At 31.1% G+C, this 7,271-nt stretch overlaps 1 protein-coding gene across 1 annotated transcript in view; it reads right to left on the minus strand.

Annotated features, from left to right (window-relative positions):
- The window catches only part of LOC132192338 (PR5-like receptor kinase), a 23,071-nt gene that overhangs the window by 1,132 nt on the left and 14,668 nt on the right, over positions 1-7,271 (minus strand). The gene's annotated exons all lie outside the window — the stretch shown is intronic.

Here is a 7,271-nt window from a genome sequence, read left to right on the forward strand (position 1 = left end):
TTTTTTTTTTTTTTTTTTTTTTTTTAATTTATAATTTAAAATAAATGTATTACGTAGAACTTACCATTATGACGAGTCGAACAAAAGTCACATAGTATCAATTTATTAGTAGTTAATTCATTGGACAACAAATTGATGAAAAGATTATCTAAAACCGAATAAAACCTAAGAATGTAATTGTTGAAAGAGGGACAAGTTTGTGTGGCAAGGAGTCTTATCAGAAATAGTCTTCTAGAACCAACACTGGCTGAAGCAATTGCAACTTTCCATGGGGCATCTCCCTGTCAAGTTCTGCTAGTTCAGCATATTTTTAAAAAAAGTGATTCTCAGTGGTTATTGATGCTTTAGTCTCTACTGACCGCAATGGGAGTAAGTTTGGGCATATTGTCGATGATACAAAAGTAATACTTTAATTCTTTCTCTCAATGGACATGTGGACATGTGGGTAGAGATGCAAATAGAGTTGCCCATTACTTAGCTAAGGAGGCAACAAAATATGTCATGGATAGAACTTGGTGGAATGAACTCTCGGGTTATATCAATGATATTGTAAGACTTGAGCAATCTGTTCAATCTTGATTTCTTTGTTTAATGAGAAGTTCTGAAGTATTATTTTCAAAAAAATAAAAAAAGTAATTGTTAAAAGACAAAACTCAGGGACTAAATTAAAACCGCTCGAAAACATAGGTTGTACATTTAATTTTTCCTTTCAATTTTTTTGAAACAAAGTATTTTTTTTTTCTTTCATTATATAAAGTAATGATTGTCGTGAATTGGTTCCCTGAATGAAATATTCTGACAGAACATCATGTTTGGTGCATTAAAATTGGGCAAGATAAGAAAACATTAAACATGTTTGGTCAAGATTATATGATCTGTGATCAGCATCTATAATGTTTATAGTGATAAAATAAAATGGTCATGATGGGAGTGTTTTTTCTTTATATGGTGCTTGACTCTCTTTTTAACCACACTTACCCTAATTCCCGGAGAGTCGATGAGATAGGAATGAGGTCCCCATTAATTAACTATTGTGATATCAAACGTGTAAAATGTTATATATATATATATGCTACTCAAAAGGTACAAAGTAAGAAAAATAAAAAAAAGGAAGACTCCTCCATGCACAAACAAATTTTGAAAACAAACCATCAATTTGCCAAATTATAGTGCTCCGTTTGTTAATACTTTTTAGAAGGTAATTTATATATTTTTGTTTGAAAGAATGTTCTAATGCAACGTAAAATGAAAGTAGTTTCAAGAGTTTTGCAAGTAATTTGTGTTATGGATTATTTGTTAATGTTTTTACTTTAAAAAGAAAAAAAAATGTTATCAAATAAAGTCATATTTTTTTCAAATTTACTTATCAATTCATGTGAATACGTCAATTATTAAACAATTAAATTCAATTATGGTAAACAATATAATTGTCATGTAAACTACTCCGTCAATTTATATAAAAATATATATACTTTTCCTTATAATTAAAGCAGCAAAACCCTGAAATTGGAATCCTACTATAAACAAGAACCATCATTTTATCAACAAAAAAAATGAAAAAAGGACCATCATTTTTTTCTATTTTTAAAACTCTCTATTAGGAATGTGTCACAGTCTACTACAGATCTGACCAAAGTTGTCGACAATGGTTTAAATATGGGTCCGCTAATATGGTAATGATGGACCTTTTTTTCCTTATATGGGCATGGTAATGATGGGAATGTACGAGAATTAAAAGTCTATTTGGTGGATGTCATTATCATAATTCATAAATATAAATTAATTCCTAATTTTGATGAATTCTCAGGTTCACAGTTCACACCAAGCAATCGGAAAAAAAAAAAAAAAAAAAGAAAAGAAAAGTTTTTTATTCTAATATCTAGAGTATTATATATATTTTTATTATAAATTCTTCTTACATTAATGTATAAATTTAATATTTTAATGAATAACGTGATAAGTAATGTGTGGATTGATATATCAATTTGTAAAGAGCTTATAGTAAAAACTATAATATACCTAACTTATTGTTTATAACACTTTCACCTTCATTGAGGTGCTAGTGGTTTGTCTATAATGAGTTAACATCTCTAAGCTTGTTTTTAGCTTCTTTTATAAGATAATTTAGCTTTATGTATGTCCTGTAATTTTCTTTTTATTTTATGAACGCCAGTTTGTTAAAAATAATAATAATAATTTCAAATCTCTAGTGGAATCTTGCATCCAATTTAATAGGGCCAAGGAGAGTTTAACATTTATACATGTTGAGGCAATTTTGGTATCTCTAATGAATTGTAATAGCTCATGTGTTCTTCTGTTTTCCCTTAGGATAAAGGTGGTAGATTTATTTGTTTTTTCATTAGAAGTGTAAGAATAGTTCTTAGGACAACAAACTCTTTTATTATATTACAAAAAATAATAAATAAAATAATTTTATTGATTAAAGTTCAATAATGTTCTAATTAATAAGAGAATTCATGATAAGTGAAATGCAAATGACCTATCATAGATATGCTTTTTTTTAAAAAAAAAAATTGAAGTGGTTAAGATACACCATGTACAATATTAATCATTAACCCAAAGATTAATGAGAAAAAGAGAAGTAATCATGAAGCAAAAGAATGGTAGAGTTTCTTAAACCATCAAATAGAATGAGGCCAAAAAGATTGGGTTGGGGGCCAGAGGACCTCTCCACTCCATTTGAACTGAAGAGGAGTCGGTCCTCTAAAATTAGAGGGTAAAATTGTCAAAAAAAAATATATATATATATATAAAATAACAAGTTTGCCCTCTAATTTTAGAGGACAGGTGGAATGCATTTACTTTCCTCTAATTACCACTCTATATATATTTACAATGTTTCCTCAATATTTCAATTTTTTCAATGTACTCAATTTACTATTGAGATTGCAATCTCTTTCTTTCGCAATTTAAAATGATAAAAGTACCTCAAATCTACATTTTCATAAATTTTTGTTTGAATATTTTTCATTTTTGTTATTTTAAGTGTTTTTATTATTTTCGAGAAAGAAAACATTGCAACTCTAATAATAGCTAGCTTGTAGGATGTATTACAACACCAATGGTAAATTGAGGGAACATTATAATGTAGTTAAATGGGGTAAATGTAATTTTTTTAAAAAATAAAAAATAAAAAATAAAAAAGAAGAAGCTTGGACAAAGATGTAATATTGAAAAGGAATATGGTCCCTTGTGAGCAGAATACATGCATACGTAGAATTGGAGTGTATAGTAAACGTAGTCGGCAAGGGCATTAAAAAGACAGACAGCATACACAGAAATGCACGTAAAAAAACAAACGCACCCACCCACCACCCACCCCGCTCGCACAGTCGCACTCACATAATCACATTGTCAAATCAGGAAGCATTTATAGTCAAGCTTTCCATGGCTACAGGAAAGATCCCCCTCCATGTTTCTCTAATTGTCTGCATTTACCCACGTTCTCTTCTCTTGCTTCTATAAATACCACTTCTCTTCCCAACCCCTCTACTCCACCATTTCCACAGAGCTCCTTCAAGGCTCCCTCCGAATTAAGGGCTTCCACAAGTATGGAAGAGTCTGTTAAGCTCAGGAGGGATAGCGCCATGGACGTACGGCCTTGGCTATTGGCTATTCTTGATGGGTTTTGATTCTTCTGTTCTGTAGCGCTATCCATCCTGAGTTTCACTGGTTCTTCTTGCTCGATCGATCTCTCTCTCTCTCTGATCTCCCACTGCTGCAGTTTCACCTAAGAAAACCAAGAATGTTCTTCATGTGGGTATGCAATGTTACTCCATTCACATCACATCCCCATTATTTTCGTGTTTTAATGTACGACATGCCTTTGTGTTTTTGGGAAGTAATTAATGTTGTTAATTTTTTCGTTTTTCTTTGTAAAAAATAAAAAAAATTTCTTACAAATTAGATTGCGGAGATTGAGGTTTTTTAAAAAATAACATATTATTCTCACATATTTTTTTAATAATATTAATAAATAAAAAGTGATTCTCGTGAAGTGAAATCAATTTATAGAAGTGACATATATCAATTGCATAAAATATCTTATTTAGAAATTGGTTTATATGAATTTTTTGCAAATAAATTTGTAAGAAATTTGTGGAATTGTAGGAACTCCAACAAGAGAAGAAGTGGTATATTGGAGTTGTCTTGAGTCTCTAGACGAAATGAAATATGGGTTTTTTTTGCTTGAAATCATTAAATTGTTTATCTTTATTTTCAATGTTTTATGTTGATGATGATAATGGTAATATTAGTAGCATAATGGTGATGTATCTAACGGCATAAATAATTTTGCTTTATTAGTTTGTCAACATATTTATAATGTTGCATTATTTATACTATTAAATTATAACCATGAAATGAAATGAAATGATTGCTCTCCATTTCACTTAATGGGGAGAATGCTATTCGTCTATTCCCATTTGAGTGGGAGGAAACTTATCCTACTGATTTTCATGGGAACATATATAAAAAATTATATGATTGGTTGAAAATGAATGTGAGAACAGTATTTTCTAATGTTAAATGTTAGTTTCTTAGATTGAATTGATTTTTTTCGGAAAAAAAAAAAATTCCCAATTTTAATATATTATGGACATATACCCTTTGCTTTTTAGCATATAATCCATTCTCCATATACAAAGTGATGCGTAGTAATAAACAACTCCACCTAAATACAATGAATTGATTATAAATATTCGAAAAAAATGGTTTTTGTGGGAAGTTTTTTTCTTTGTAACAAAAAATAAAATAAAAAATAACTCCAAACATAAATTTCTTTCAAAAACATCAAAATTATTTTCATATTTACGTGGCATTAGACCATTTTCCAAAACCAAAAGATAAAAACCACGAATTTTATTTTATTTTTTAAAAAAAAAACAAAAGAAAAAGAAATGAAGCGGTTTAATTTTGGAGTTATCCATTCAATAACATCACATGGAAGAGTGGAGCAGGGGCAGTTGACTGCTTTCCAATTTCGTCTAAGTCAAGCTCTCGGCCTTCATTTTCGATTGCCTAAATTTAGAGCAGAGGATTGTGCAACACCTGGCACCCATTTCGTCCTTTCTACCCTAAGGAATCCCGGCCCCTACGTCCACGTTTCCTTTGCTACTTCCACTAAAATGTCACTTATCACATGGTTTTTTTTTTTAGTGGGGTCGTCCCATAAATTACCATTTTGTTTTGTATTCTTCTCTTTGAGGTTATGATATTTCCAAATTATACCCCTCAAAATTAGTTTTTGCAGCTTTACAAATTAAGTGAATAATCTCGATCTATAACTCAAATTAATGGGCTCTATATTATATATAATGGTCCGAATGGCAATTTAGGTGAACAAAAAGGACTAAAAAACATTTAAAACTAGTTATATATGAAAATAGCTTCATTTGATACAAATTTTACAGCAAAAGCTGATTACAAACAGACAACAGTGATAAAGGCAAGTGTGACAGCATGGGTCAAGTCTTGCTTCCACATCACATGGGCTTCTTATAAAGTCACCTGCAAATCTAGTATCACAAAAATATTTCAATAATACATATAGATTGATAATTACAAAACTCACTTAAGACAACATTCACATCCAATTGAATGGTTTTTTTTTTTAATTTGTATTTAAACCAAAAAAGAGAGAGTAAAACCCTACTTCATGCTCCTCAGTTCTATGACTACTGCTTTTGCCCTTGGTTTCTGTGTGCTCATTGTCCTTGTTTCCTGTGTACTCATCTTTGGCGATCTTCTATTTTAATATATTGTTGAGAGAACATCTTGAAAAAAAATTGGGTTAAATTCACTTTACCCCTATAAAGTTCGAGGTTTTTGATTCAGTTATGTTTAAAATTGTGATGTCGCCTTAATGTTTCAAAATTTTTTTTTTCGATTAGGAAAACACTTGGATTCTTAATTTTACGTCGATTGGTAATCGTCCCGTGTGTCTGGCGTGATTTTGATCTTTTCCCATTAATTTTTTGAAATGCCGATTGAGGGGTAATTACGTATTTTTATGGGTTTTAATGAATGAGAATTAGAATAGAGGCATTAATCCGCATTGAGGCGCGTTAAGGATACCGTCAGTAAACGAAAAGTATAACGAGAATACGAATTGAAAAATTTACGAAAATTACGTCTTCGACCTAAGCGATGAAGATTCAGTAAAAAGCTAAGCTTATGAAGCAAGTATTTCACAAAATTCATCAGCAAATTTGTGATAACATATACTTCGTCTCTTCCAAAACATAAGAGGCCCGACAACAACCCCAAAGCCAAAAACAAATCCCAATTAAACACTTAAAAAGTTTCAGTTAATTGCATTTTCAAAAATTGAATGAGTTTCTTCATGTGCTGGAGGTGATGATCTCGGCTTTTGTGTGTGCATTTTTCTTTCAAAGGAAAACCATATAATCCTACGTTCCCTTTATAGGAAATAGGAAGTTTCCGAGAATGTAGCAAATTGCTCGCTGTGTGGAATCTTTCCCACCAATTGATTGAATGAAAGGTTAAGGACCGATAGAAAAATAAAACCATTTGCAAGTTGGACATGAATCTCACCAGTAAACTTGTTGCTTCACAAATCCAATAACTCAAGATAAATCAATTTTCCTAGAAATTGTGGAATTTGGCCAAACAAGTTGAAAATATGTAACAATTTGAGTTCTCCTAGTTCTTCAGGTATTGGCCCCTCAAAATTATTGCATGAAAATTCAATGGGATGAAGTCGTAACTCTTCACGAACTCCATCTGTTGACCTTTGGTGGTAACTGTTGCAACATCTTGATAATAAACATACACAGATAAAGCTTCAAATTTGTGGCGAATACGCTCAGTCTGGGCGTTTTCTTCATCAGCCACCATTTCCCTCCACTTAGAAAAATATTTTGTTGTCGATAAACAAACATCTTCAGTAGTTTTGTTATCCATATTATTAGTAATTTGAATAATAAATATGAAATAATTTTTATAAGTCTCATTAGTCCAAACACGTCTTTGGTAGAATTCGCCCACTTGTTAGGCTAGTAGACACCATAGAAGCTCTTGTATATTTGCTACACAAATGGTTAAAAATTCGAGCAACATTAAAAGTACCCACATCATTAACTCCAACCCACGTGTTTGCTCCACAAATGGTTAGTAATTTTATTTTTTGGTTGAGCCATTTTACTCCCACATTACAACTAACCGGTTCCTCTCAAGTTGAAAAGAAGAGGATCTCGGTCTGTGTCACAACTGATCCATTGCCATTGGAC

The sequence above is a fragment of the Corylus avellana genome, chromosome ca9, assembly GCF_901000735.1.
Source record: "Corylus avellana chromosome ca9, CavTom2PMs-1.0".
Lineage (NCBI taxonomy): Eukaryota > Viridiplantae > Streptophyta > Magnoliopsida > Fagales > Betulaceae > Corylus > Corylus avellana.